General features: G+C 49.2%; 1 protein-coding gene across 2 annotated transcripts in view; it reads right to left on the minus strand.

Annotated features, from left to right (window-relative positions):
• LOC146785779 (zinc finger protein ZIC 4-like) overlaps positions 1-14,132 on the minus strand; it is a 394,504-nt gene that overhangs the window by 328,505 nt on the left and 51,867 nt on the right. The window lies entirely within an intron of this gene.

The following is a 14,132-nucleotide window of genomic DNA, read 5'->3' on the forward strand; positions in this document are numbered from 1 at the left end:
TGGAACGACTACGACAAGCTGACAAGTGCAACAACCGAGGCTCCCTCCAAGTTGTGCTTTGGGATCTGAGAAGCCCAACCCCCGAGCAGCATCTGCACCAAAGGTGAGCCCTCCAGCATCTCCACGATCTGCGTGGGGCCCTTCTGCATTTTGCCACTCGACGCGCCTAACCGGTTGCTGGCCCGCTGGCTAGTGGCCATCTTGGCGACGAACTCTACGAAATACACTGCTGGTCTGGTTGCTCCAGACTGGCCCTTGCTTCCCTCCAAAGGAGCAATCCCTCTGACCTTGCTGGTCAGAACCAACAGCTGATTTCCGAATCCTCCTGCAATTGCTTTTGCCAAGGCTTGTTTGCTTCGATCAAGTCGCCGACACCGCCGACAGCGAGAGCCTGCGTGGGACAGCTCGTGAGCCGACTCCTGGACGTCGTCGACCTTCAGGGACCACGTGGCTGCGGAGACAAGCTACCCCTCATCACCTGTTTGCACCCGACATCGCCTGGTACCCACCTGGTGCCACGCTGGTCACTGGCTAGTGATTGTGAACACTGTCCCCTCTGCTTACAGGTCTTCAACATCTCCGATCCACTCTTGGATCCACTGCATCTCTCCCGGACCGACCGCCTGCAGCATCTTTGTCTTCAAGCTCCACGGAACAGATAGAAGAAACCCGACGCACTTTGAGGCCTATGCACCCGCTTCCTGTGGGTGAGGTAAAGCTGGTACTCCGGTGCCCATGTGTAGTAATACATCTCTAGTGCCTGTGTTCCAAATCTTAAGTTCCTAGGTCATCCGGAAGATTCCTTTTGCAGTAACTTTGTACTTTTTACGCACCCGTTGAAACCTATGGGAGCACGCGTGTGACTATTTGCTCTGCACACGCCACCCGTGGACCTCCTGGTCACTAACTGACGTTAGCTCCTTGTAGGCCCAGCGATTCTAGAGGCCCTAGGCCTTTTCCCTTTTCTGTTCGTGGTACTTATACCACTATTTTAGTATATGGTTCGAGTGGCCACCAGGGCCTATCCATATAAAGTGCAACTTCTGTGTATTCTGTGATAATCTTGTTTGACGATTTGTGCCCTGTGCTCATAAAGAGACTAGGGGTTACTTTGAGAAATAAATACATATATATTTTGAATATATATCTGTGTGGTGTCCTTTCATTGGTATAAAAGGGGGTTACTATTGGTAAAACAGCTTGCTTAACACGCTTCACGAGTTTAGCCTCAAAGACTGCTTAGCCTACGCTACCACTAGGGCAGCTAGTCCAAAAAGGTTGACTTACAACCACACCATAAGGGTTGCTTGGCATGGTACAAGGTGGTCACTAGAACTAGTGAACAGCATATACCAGGCCAACTTCTCACATTGGTGAGCAGCGGTTGGATTTGAGCTTGCTGTGTTTTACCATTGTAATCTCTTGGTTACCAATTGAAAGATCACATAGGTACCTGTAGGTACATATAAAACAAGATTAGATATACTTAAGTTCTACTGAACTTAGTTGTTGTAGAGCAAAGGGAGTAGCACACCCTGACTACAACTACTAGATAGGTTTAGTAGGTAAACCCAAGTGTAGGTAGATTGCAACACATCCACCCACACTTAAGAGCAATGGCCGGGGCAGAGGGGTCCACTGTACCCATCTCTGTTGAGAGTGACCCCCAGAGGGCACCATCCAGCTTTGCTACCCTTAATCAGAATGAGCTCAGGCATTTGGCAACTCTTAGAGGCCTTAAACAGCCCAAGAACCCAAACTCTGCTGAGCTCAGAGAGCTCTTACAGAATGATGAGAATCAGAGAGCACTCAAGAAAGCTTCCCAGTTAGCCCCCTTAGGGACAGGAACAGGAGGCCCCCCTTCTAAAGATGCCACTGAAGTACCCCTTCCCAATAGTCACCCCTTAGATGGGATGCCTACCACAGAGGATGAGAGTGAAAAGGATACTGACAGTAGTGAGGATGAAGGGAGAACTAGCCCAGTGCCAAGTATTATACTTGGCCCAGCTAAACCAAGGCTATTGGGGACTGACAGTGGGTTCAACCCACTGGATCTCCCCAGTGGACTTAACACAGGGCTTGGAAGGCAAAGGAATCGCTCAGGTGACTCCAATGCTTCCCATGGCTCTAGAGGCTCTCAAGGTCACTCCAGGAGAAGGATGACCACCCCTCAGAGGAGGGAACATGAGGCCAAGATGCAAGAGGCTCAGCTGAGGATCAGGAAGCAGGAGCTAGAAGTAGCCCTGATGGAAGAGAAACTTAGCAAGGCTAGACAGCATAAAGAGAGTGGGTCTATACCCACTGGTGGCAGCATTGTCCCTAAGGACAAAGATAGGGTTTTCGACAATAGAAACCTGTCTAAGGTTGTGCCCCCCTACAAAAGTGGGGATGACATCCACAAGTGGATAACTGCTCTTGAGAGAGCCTGCAAAGTACAGCAGGTTCCTGAAGATCAGTGGGCAGCAATCCTCTGGCTCTCCTTTGAAGGAAGAGGCAGAGACAGACTCCTCACTGTTAGAGAAGAGGATGTCAGAAACTACAGAGTCCTGAAGAGTGTTCTAGTTGATGGGTTAGGCTTAACCACTGAGCAGTACAGGTTAATGTTCAGAGACACCCAAAAGACACAGACTCAGGACTGGTCTGAATACATTGAATGTGCCACTAAGGCTTTGGAGGGTTGGTTGCTGGGAAGTAAGGTATCTGATTTTACAGGATTGTATAATTTGATGATGAGAGAACAGATTTTAAATAACTGTCAAAACCAGCAACTGCATCAACACTTGGTTGACTCTGATCTGACCTCTCCCCAAGAATTGGGAAAGAAGGCAGACAAATGGGTCAGAACCAGGGTTAAGCAAAAGAACCAGAACCAGGGCCAAGGGGGTGATCAGAAGAAAACAGACCAAAAGGGTGGAGATCAGAAACCTAAAGACCAGAAGTCTTCAACAGGGCCCCAAACTACTGCTAAGGAGGGTGGGTCCCAACAGTCCAAGAAGAAGAAAGAAGGTCAGAAGAAACCCTGGTGCAATCATTGTAAAAATACAACTCACTGGACTAGTGATTGCAAAAAGGGTGGAGCCCCCAACACTGTTGCCCCTAAGGCACCTGCTCCCAGTACTACTGTTAGCAGTGTTGGTCCCCAGACAAAGGGTGTAGTGGGAATCACTATGGGAACTGAAGGAGATTCTGACTTAGACAGAACCCTGACACAGGCAGTCTTGATCTGTGATGGGGACATTGATTTGTCCCTGACTGTGAGCCCCAGTAACCTGGGCAAGTACAGACAGACTCCTTTAATTAATGACAAAGTGGCTCAAGCCTACAGGGACACATGTGCCAGTGTCACTATGGTGACACCAGGCTTTGTGGATCCTGGACAGTACATACCAGGTGAGAACTACCTGGTGACCAATGCCAGCAATGCCACTACTTCACATAGTGTGGCAGTTGTTAACTTCTCATGGGGAGGGGTAACTGGCCTCAAAAGGGTTGTGGTTAGTGCAGACCTCCCAGTAGAATGTTTGTTGGGCAATGACCTAGAGAGTTCTCTATGGTCAGAAGTGGAGTACAGGACTCATGCAGAGATGTTAGGTATATCATCACATGTCCTTGCTGTGACCAGGTCACAGGCCAAAAAGTGCCTCACTGAACCACAGGTCTTGGATCCTGGAACAATGGACCAAGCACCTACCAAGAAGAAGAACAGGAGGGTCAAGGCTGTGCCTTCCCCCCTGCCTCAGAGTGATGATCAGCCTTCCCAGGAAGCTGATCTAGAGGACCCTGAAGGAACTGTCCCTGAAGAGCTTGAACCTGATCAGGTTGAGTTTCTGGGGACAGGGGGACCTTCAAGGGCTGACTTGAGGCAGGCTCAGTTATCCTGTCCCTCTCTTGAACCCCTCAGACAGCTGGCTGCTGCTGAGGCTGCTGGGAATGCTCAAGGTACCCATAACGTGTATTGGGATGAAGGGCTCCTTTATTCAGAGGCTAGAGACCCCAAGCCTGGTGCAACCAGGAGGTTGGTTATACCTCTGCAATTTAGGGGCTTCCTCCTTACCTTGGCCCATGATATTCCTTTAGCAGGACACCTAGGCCAGAACAAGACCTGGGACAGACTTGTCCCTCACTTTCACTGGCCTCATATGAATGAAGATACAAAGGAGTTTTGTCGCTCCTGTGTTACCTGCCAAGCCAGTGGCAAATCAGGTGGCACAACAAAGGCCCCCCTGATACCACTACCTGTGGTGGGGGTTCCCTTTGAAAGAGTGGGAATAGACATAGTGGGTCCCATGGATCCTCCCACTGCATCTGGGCACAGATTTATACTGGTGGTAGTGGATCATGCCACCAGGTATCCAGAGGCAATTCCCCTTAGGACCACTACAGCACCTGTTGTGGCCAGGGCCCTGCTGGGAGTATTCTCCAGAGTGGGGTTTCCTAAGGAGGTAGTATCTGACAGAGGTACCAACTTTATGTCAGGATACTTGACAGCTATGTGGAAGGAATGTGGTGTCAACTACAAGTTCACCACCCCTTATCACCCACAATGCAATGGGCTTGTTGAGAGATTCAACAAGACCCTAAAGGGTATGATCAAAGGATTACCTGAAAAGCTCAGGCGAAGATGGGATATCCTTCTACCCTGCCTTCTGTTTGCTTACAGAGAGGTCCCACAAAAAGGAGTTGGCTACAGCCCCTTTGAATTGTTGTTTGGGCACCCTGTGAGAGGCCCACTGTGTTTGGTGAAGGAAGGATGGGAGTTACCTCTCAAAAAGCCTAAGCTAGACATAGTGGACTATGTACTTGGTCTCCGCTCCAGGATGGCTGAGTATATGGAGAAGGCATCTAAAAACCTTGAGGCAAGCCAGGCCTTACAGAAAGCTTGGCATGACCAAAAGGCTGTCTTGGTTGAGTATCAGCCAGGACAGAAGGTATGGGTGTTGGAGCCAGTGGCCCCAGCAGCACTCCAAGACAAATGGTCTGGACCCCATACAATCCTGGAAAAGAAGGGAGAGGTCACCTACTTGGTGGACCTAGGAACTCCCAGGAGTCCCCACAGGGTACTCCATGTTAACAGGCTTAAAGCATATGTTGACAGGGCAGACATGGGCTTGCTCATGGCTACAGATGAGGGACAGGAGGAAGAGAGTGACCCTCTCCCAGACCTGTTGTCTCAGAACCCTGAAGATGGCTCAGTTGAAGGAGTGACCCTTGGAGGCAACCTCACTGCCCATCAGCAGACTGAATGTAGACAGGTTCTACAATCATTTTCACATATGTTTTCCTTGATACCTAGTCAAACTGACTGGTGTACCCATGTTGTGGACACTGGTGACAGTCTGCCTGTAAAGAACAAACTTTACAGACAACCTGACCACGTCAGGGACTGTATAAAGGCTGAGGTACATAAAATGCTGGAATTAGGTGTCATTGAACCCTCAGAGAGCCCCTGGGCTAGCCCAGTGGTTCTGGTCCCCAAACCTCACACCAAAGATGGCAAGAGAGAGATGAGGTTCTGTGTGGACTACAGAGGACTCAATGCTGTCACCAGGACAGATGCACACCCTATTCCAAGGGCAGATGAGCTCATAGACAAACTAGCTTCTGCAAAGTTTTTGAGCACATTTGACTTGACAGCTGGCTATTGGCAAATCCGATTAGCTGAGGAGTCTAAGGCCAAAACAGCATTCTCAACCCCAGGTGGGCATTATCAGTTTGTGGTGATGCCCTTTGGTCTGAAGAATGCACCTGCCACCTTCCAAAGGCTGGTGAACCAAGTCCTTACTGGGTTGGATGACTTTTGCGCAGCATATCTTGATGACATTGCTGTCTTTAGTTCCACCTGGGAGGATCACCTGATCCACCTGAAGAAGGCTCTTGAGGCTCTGCAAAGGGCAGGCCTCACTATCAAGGCTACCAAGTGCCAGATAGGGCAGAGTAAGGTTGTGTATTTGGGCCACCTTGTAGGTGGGGGCCAAGTTCAACCACTGGAGAGTAAGATACAGTCCATCAAGGATTGGTCCCCTCCAACCACCCAGACTCAAGTTCGAGCTTTCTTGGGCTTGACTGGGTATTACAGGAAGTTTGTTAAGAACTATGGATCCATTGTGACTCCTCTTAATGATCTGACATCCAAGAAGATGCCCAAAAAGGTTCAGTGGACAGTAAGCTGTCAAAAGGCATTTGATGACCTGAAGGAGGCCATGTGCTCTGCACCTATCCTGAAAAGTCCTGACTACTCCAAAGAGTTTATTGTCCAAACAGATGCTTCTGAGTTGGGTGTGGGAGCTGTGCTGTCACAACTTAATGTAGATGGTCAAGACCAACCCATTGCTTTTATTAGCAGAAGGTTGACCCCCAGAGAGAAGAATTGGTCAGCTATTGAGAGGGAGGCCTTTGCTGTGGTGTGGGCCCTGAAGAAGCTGAGGCCATACTTGTTTGGCACTCACTTCAAGATTCAGACCGACCATAAGCCCCTCTTGTGGCTAAATCAGATGAAGGGTGAAAACCCCAAACTGCTTAGGTGGTCCATTTCCCTACAGGGGATGGACTTTACAGTGGAGCACCGGCCAGGTACTGACCATGGGAATGCAGATGGTCTCTCCAGGTACTTCCACTTAGGACATGAAGACGAGACTGGTCAAGGCTAGTTTAATGTCCCAGCGTTTGGGGGGGGGTTGTGTAGGAGAGTAGGGTCTGCTATCCTATGGTCACCCCAAATTTTTGCTTTTTGCTTCACTGGTTTTTGACATATTGAGGCTGTGGGCCTGCCAATCAGACCCCCAGCCTGCTGTTCTCTCTACTAAATTAAAACTATGCACCCTAGGTGCATAACCAATTGGAAGTGGATCACCCTGTCAGCCCCTGTACCAGTGTACACTAGGTACCCAGGGCATTGGTGTACCCAAGGCCTGCCAGGGGCTGCAGCATGTATTATGCCACCCCAGGCTTGGCCTAACAATCTGACACAACTGGCTGATCACTCAGCTGGGGTAAGTTGGTGTAATCACCTCTTACTTAGGTGTAGTATACCTATACCTAACCTTAAATGGGACACCTGGTAACCTATAAGTCACTCCTATAGCAGGCCTTAACAATCCTGAAGGCAGAGTGCTTGGTTCCATGTGAGATGGTGCTCTGGCATGAGCTGAGCCTGTCTGCAGTGGTCGGAACAACTTCCTTCTACTGTTTCCAGATATCGTCATACCATATACTCTTAAGTGCATTATGAACCTCGCGGTTAAATGCTATCTTTGGTTTGGCTTTATCAAAACATGTCGAGTAAGGTGTCATACGAATTGGAATACTAACCCCTCGCCAATTCTGGCGACGGGGTTAGCATTCCACCCTTCTAGAGGGACACGACATGTACAGTGCCTGAAACCCGGGTAAAATCAGACATAGCCTCAGCTCCACAAAATGGATGCTGCCACCACAGACACAAGTCTGCCCTCCTGCTGCTGGGAGTCCTTCCAGCTTGGGAGGTGTGGACAAAGGGTTTCCTGCCAGGGGAGGTGCGTGCACCACCCCAGACAGGATTTTGTGTATTGGTCAGGTAGGGCTTGAAAGAAACCAGACATGCCTGTGGCTCACAAGGAGCCTCGGGGCATATGCCAGTTCAAACCGGTCCTGGGGCACACCAGTCCCGGGCCTGGGGCGAGCTGGACAAAGGATTGGGGGTGTAACCACCCCCCTTCCTGGTCCCACCCATAGGGAGGGACCTAGCAGGTAGTCCGGCCCCTAGAATCCGAATAAAGGTAGGAGCTGTGTCCTAAGACTTCAGACATCCTGGAATCAACTTGAAACTAAGAAGAAGACGGGAACTTCGACATTCTGCTGCACAGAAGACTGAAGAAAATCTCCCCTGTGGTCAGGGAGTGACCACCTTGCTAACGCAAGCACCATCCAGCGCATCAACGTCTGCTTTGCCGCCGCCTCCCGCCGGAGCCCGAGCCCAGAGACTGACAAGACCTGGACCTCCAGACCTCTCACCGCCCGATCCACAGTCCCTGAAAAGAGGAGACCCGTGGAGGCACCGAGACACGTGGAGCCAGCCATCTTGGAACGACTACGACAAGCTGACAAGTGCAACAACCGAGGCTCCCTCCAAGTTGTGCTTTGGGATCTGAGAAGCCCAACCCCCGAGCAGCATCTGCACCAAAGGTGAGCCCTCCAGCATCTCCACGATCTGCGTGGGGCCCTTCTGCATTTTGCCACTCGACGCGCCTAACCGGTTGCTGGCCCGCTGGCTAGTGGCCATCTTGGCGACGAACTCTACGAAATACACTGCTGGTCTGGTTGCTCCAGACTGGCCCTTGCTTCCCTCCAAAGGAGCAATCCCTCTGACCTTGCTGGTCAGAACCAACAGCTGATTTCCGAATCCTCCTGCAATTGCTTTTGCCAAGGCTTGTTTGCTTCGATCAAGTCGCCGACACCGCCGACAGCGAGAGCCTGCGTGGGACAGCTCGTGAGCCGACTCCTGGACGTCGTCGACCTTCAGGGACCACGTGGCTGCGGAGACAAGCTACCCCTCATCACCTGTTTGCACCCGACATCGCCTGGTACCCACCTGGTGCCACGCTGGTCACTGGCTAGTGATTGTGAACACTGTCCCCTCTGCTTACAGGTCTTCAACATCTCCGATCCACTCTTGGATCCACTGCATCTCTCCCGGACCGACCGCCTGCAGCATCTTTGTCTTCAAGCTCCACGGAACAGATAGAAGAAACCCGACGCACTTTGAGGCCTATGCACCCGCTTCCTGTGGGTGAGGTAAAGCTGGTACTCCGGTGCCCATGTGTAGTAATACATCTCTAGTGCCTGTGTTCCAAATCTTAAGTTCCTAGGTCATCCGGAAGATTCCTTTTGCAGTAACTTTGTACTTTTTACGCACCCATTGAAACCTATGGGAGCACGCGTGTGACTATTTGCTCTGCACACGCCACCCGTGGACCTCCTGGTCACTAACTGACGTTAGCTCCTTGTAGGCCCAGCGATTCTAGAGGCCCTAGGCCTTTTCCCTTTTCTGTTCGTGGTACTTATACCACTATTTTAGTATATGGTTCGAGTGGCCACCAGGGCCTATCCATATAAAGTGCAACTTCTGTGTATTCTGTGATAATCTTGTTTGACGATTTGTGCTCCTGTGCTCATAAAGAGACTAGGGGTTACTTTGAGAAATAAATACATATATATTTTGAATATATATCTGTGTGGTGTCCTTTCATTGGTATAAAAGGGGGTTACTATTGGTAAAACAGCTTGCTTAACACGCTTCACGAGTTTAGCCTCAAAGACTGCTTAGCCTACGCTACCACTAGGGCAGCTAGTCCAAAAAGGTTGACTTACAACCACACCATAAGGGTTGCTTGGCATGGTACAAGGTGGTCACTAGAACTAGTGAACAGCATATACCAGGCCAACTTCTCACACCCGTGTTCCCCAAAGTCCTACGAGGAAAATGGTACCTCACTTGTGCAGGTCGGACTAGTGCCCGCGACAGTAAACGGCGCTAAACGCAACGTGGTCACACCTCAATTTTGCAGTGAAAAATTACCCTTTTTTGGCAAAGTGACTTGCTGTAGTTTTTAAACCGTAGCTCTGCCGGCACATAGGGAAACCTAGCAAACATATATATTTTTGAAAACTAGACACCCAGGGGAATCCAGGATGGGGTGACTTGAGTGCCTCCCACCAGGGTCTGTTACCCAGAATCCCTTGCAAGCCTAAACAATTGACAAATAAAAAAACATTTTCCCCACATTTCTGTGATGGAAAGTTCTGGAATCTGCGTGGATCAACAAATTTCCACGCACCCCGCGTTCCCCAAAGTCCTACGAGAAAAATGGTACCTCACTTGTGCGGGCCGGCCTAGTGCCCACGACAGGAAACGGCGCAAAACGCAACGTGGTCACACCTCAATTTTGCAGTGAAAAATGACCCTTTATTGGAAAAGTGACTAGCTGTAGTTTTTTAACCCTAGCTCTGCCGGCACCTAGGGAAACCTAGCAAACCTATATATTTTTGAAAACTAGACACCCAGGGGAATCCAGGATGGGGTGACTTGAGTGCCTCCCACCAGGGTCTGTTACCCAGAATCCCTTGCAAACCTAAAAAATTGACAAAAAACACATTTTCCCCACATTTCTGTGATGGAAAGTTCTGGAATCTGCGTGGATCCACAAGATCCACCCTCCCCGCGTTCCCCAAAGTCCGACGAGAAAAATGGTACCTCACTTGTGCGGGTCGGACTAGTGCCCGCGACAGGAAACGGCGCAAAATGCAACGTGGACACACCTCACTTGTACAGTGAAAAATGACCCTTTTTTGGCAAAGTGACTAGCTGTAGTTTTTTAACCCTAGCTCTGCCGGAACCTAGGGAAACCTAGCAAACCTATATATATTTGAGAAAACTAGACACCCAGGGGAATCCAGGATGGGGTGACTTGAGTGCCTCACACCAGGGTCTGTTACCCAGAATCCCTTGCAAGCCTAAAAAATTGACAAAAAAAACACATTTTCCCCACATTTCTGTGATGGAAAGTTCTGGAATCTGCGTGGATCCACAAATTTCCACCCACCCCGTGTTCCCCAAAGTCCTAAGAGAAAAATGGTACCTCACTTATGCGGGTCGGCCTAGTGCCCGCGACAGGAAACGGCACAAAACGCAACGTGGTCACACCTCAATTTTGCAGTGAAAAATGACCCTTTTTTGGCAAAGTGACTAGCTGTAGTTTTTTAACCCTAGCTCTGCCGGCACCTAGGGAAACCTAGCAAACCTATATATTTTTGAAAAGTAGACACCCAGGGGAATCCAGGATGGGGTGAGTTGAGTGCCTCCCACCAGGGTCTGTTACCCAGAATCCCTTGCAAACCTAAACAATTGACAAAAAAACAAATTTTCCCCACATTTCTGTGATGGAATGTTCTGGAATCTGCGTGGATCCACAAATTTCCACTCACCCCGCGTTCCCCAAAGTCCGACGAGAAAAATGGTACCTCACTTGTGCGGGTCAGACTAGCGCCCGTGACAGGAAACGGCGCAAATCGCAACGTGGTCACACCTCACTTTTACAGTGAAAAATGACCCTTTTTTGGCAAAGTGACTAGCTGTAGTTTTTTAACCCTAGCTCTGCCGGAACCTAGGGAAACCTAGCAAACCTATATATATTTGAGAAAACTAGACACCCAGGGGAATCCAGGATGGGGTGACTTGAGTGCCTCACACCAGGGTCTGTTACCCAGAATCCCTTGCAAGCCTAAAAAATTTACAAAAAAAACACATTTTCCCCACATTTCTGTGATGGAAAGTTCTGGAATCTGTGTGGATCCACAAATTTCCACCCACCCCGTGTTCCCCAAGGTCCTAGGAGAAAAATGGTACCTCACTTGTCCGGGTCGGCCTAGTGCCCGCGACAGGAAACGGCACAAAACGCAACGTGGTCACACCTCAATTTTGCAGTGAAAAATGACCCTTTTTTGGCAAAGTGACTAGCTGTAGGTTTTTGAACCCTAGCTCTGCCGGCACCTAGGGAAACCTAGCAAACCTATATATTTTTGAAAACTAGACACCCAGGGAAATCCAGGATGGGGTGACTTGAGTGCCTCCCACCAGGGTCTGTTACCCAGAATCCCTTGCAAATGTAAAAAATTGACGACAAAAAACACATTTTCCCCACATTTCTGTGATGGAAAGTTCTGGAATCTGCGTGGATCCACAAATTTCCACCTACCCCGTGTTCCCCAAAGTCCTACGAGGAAAATGGTACCTCACTTGTGCAGGTCGGACTAGTGCCCGCGACAGTAAACGGCGCTAAACGCAACGTGGTCACACCTCAATTTTGCAGTGAAAAATTACCCTTTTTTGGCAAAGTGACTTGCTGTAGTTTTTAAACCGTAGCTCTGCCGGCACCTAGGGAAACCTAGCAAACCTATATATTTTTGAAAACTAGACACCCAGGGGAATCCAGGATGGGGTGACTTGAGTGCCTCCCACCAGGGTCTGTTACCCAGAATCCCTTGCAAGCCTAAACAATTGACAAATAAAAAAACATTTTCCCCACATTTCTGTGATGGAAAGTTCTGGAATCTGCGTGGATCAACAAATTTCCACGCACCCCGCGTTCCCCAAAGTCCTACGAGAAAAATGGTACCTCACTTGTGCGGGTCGGACTAGTGCCCGCGACAGGAAACGGCGCAAAATGCAACGTGTACACACCTCACTTTTACAGTGAAAAATGACCCTTTTTTGGCAAAGTGACTAGCTGTAGTTTTTTAACCCTAGCTCTGCCGGAACCTAGGGAAACCTAGCAAACCTATATATATTTGAGAAAACTAGACACCCAGGGGAATCCAGGATGGGGTGACTTGAGTGCCTCACACCAGGGTCTGTTACCCAGAATCCCTTGCAAGCCTAAAAAATTGACAAAAAAACCACATTTTCCCCACATTTCTGTGATGGAAAGTTCTGGAATCTGCGTGGATCCACAAATTTCCACCCACCCCGTGTTCCCCAAAGTCCTAAGAGAAAAATGGTACCTCACTTATGCGGGTCGGCCTAGTGCCCGCGACAGGAAACGGCACAAAACGCAACGTGGTCACACCTCAATTTTGCAGTGAAAAATGACCCTTTTTTGGCAAAGTGACTAGCTGTAGTTTTTGAACCCTAGCTCTGCTGGCACCTAGGGAAACATAGCAAACCTATATATTTTTGAAAACTAGACACCCAGGGGAATCCAGGATGGGGTGACTTGAGTGCCTCCCACCAGGGTCTGTTACCCAGAATCCCTTGCAAATGTAAAAAATTGACGACAAAAAACACATTTTCCCCACATTTCTGTGATGGAAAGTTCTGGAATCTGCGTGGATCCACAAATTTCCACCTACCCCGTGTTCCCCAAAGTCCTAAGAGGAAAATGGTACCTCACTTGTGCAGGTCGGCCTAGTGCCCGCGACAGTAAACGGCGCAAAACGCAACGTGGTCACACCTCAATTTTGCAGTGAAAAATTACCCTTTTTTGGCAAAGTGACTAGCTGTAGTTTTTGGACCCTAGCTCTGCCGGCACCTAGGGAAACCTAGCAAACCGATATATTTTTGAAAACTAGACACCCAGGGGAATCCAGGATGGGGTGACTTGAGTGCCTCCCACCAGGGTCTGTTACCCAGAATCCCTTGCAAGCCTAAACAATTGACAAAAAAAACACATTTTCCCCACATTTCTGTGATGGAAAGTTCTGGAATCTGCGTGGATCAACAAATTTCCACCCTCCCCGTGTTCCCCAAAGTCCTACGAGAAAAATGGTACCTCACTTGTGTGGGTCGGCCTAGTGCCCACGACAGGAAACGGCACAAAACGCATCGTGATCACACCTCAATTTTGCAGTGAATAATTACCCTTTTTTGTCAAAGTGACTAGCTGTAGTTTTTGGACCCTAGCTCTGCCGGCACCTAGGGAAACCTAGCAAACCGATATATTTTTGAAAACTAGACACCCAGGGGAATCCAGGATGGGGTGACTTGAGTGCCTCCCACCAGGGTCTGTTACCCAGAATCCCTTGCAAATCTAAAATATTGTCCAAAAAAACTAATTTTCCCCACATTTCTGTGATGGAAAGTTCTGGAATCTGCGTGGATCCATAAATTTCCACCCACCCTGTGTTGCCCAAAGTCCTATGAGAAAAATGGTACCTCACTTGTGCGGGTCGGCCTAGTGCCAACGACAGGAAACGGCACAAAACGCAACGTGGTCACACCTCAATTTTGCAGTGAAAAATGACCCTTTTTTGGCAAATTGACTAGCTGTAGTTTTTTAACCCTAGCTCTGCCGGCACCTAGGGAAACCTAGCAAACCTATATATTTTTGAACACTAGACACACAGGGGAATCCAGGATGGGGTGACTTGAGTGCCTCCCACCAGGGTCTGTTACCCAGAATCCCTTGCAAACCTAAAAAATTTACAAAAAAACACATTTTCCCCACATTTCTGTGATGGAAAGTTCTGGAATCTGTGTGGATCCACAAATTTCCACCCACCCCGCGTTCCCCAAAGTCAGACGAGAAAAATGGTACCTCACTTGTGCAGGTCGGACTAGTGCTTGCAACAGGAAACGGCGCAAAACGCAACGTGGTCACACC

The sequence above is a fragment of the Triturus cristatus genome, chromosome 11 (assembly GCF_964204655.1).
Source record: "Triturus cristatus chromosome 11, aTriCri1.1, whole genome shotgun sequence".
Classification (NCBI taxonomy): domain Eukaryota; kingdom Metazoa; phylum Chordata; class Amphibia; order Caudata; family Salamandridae; genus Triturus; species Triturus cristatus.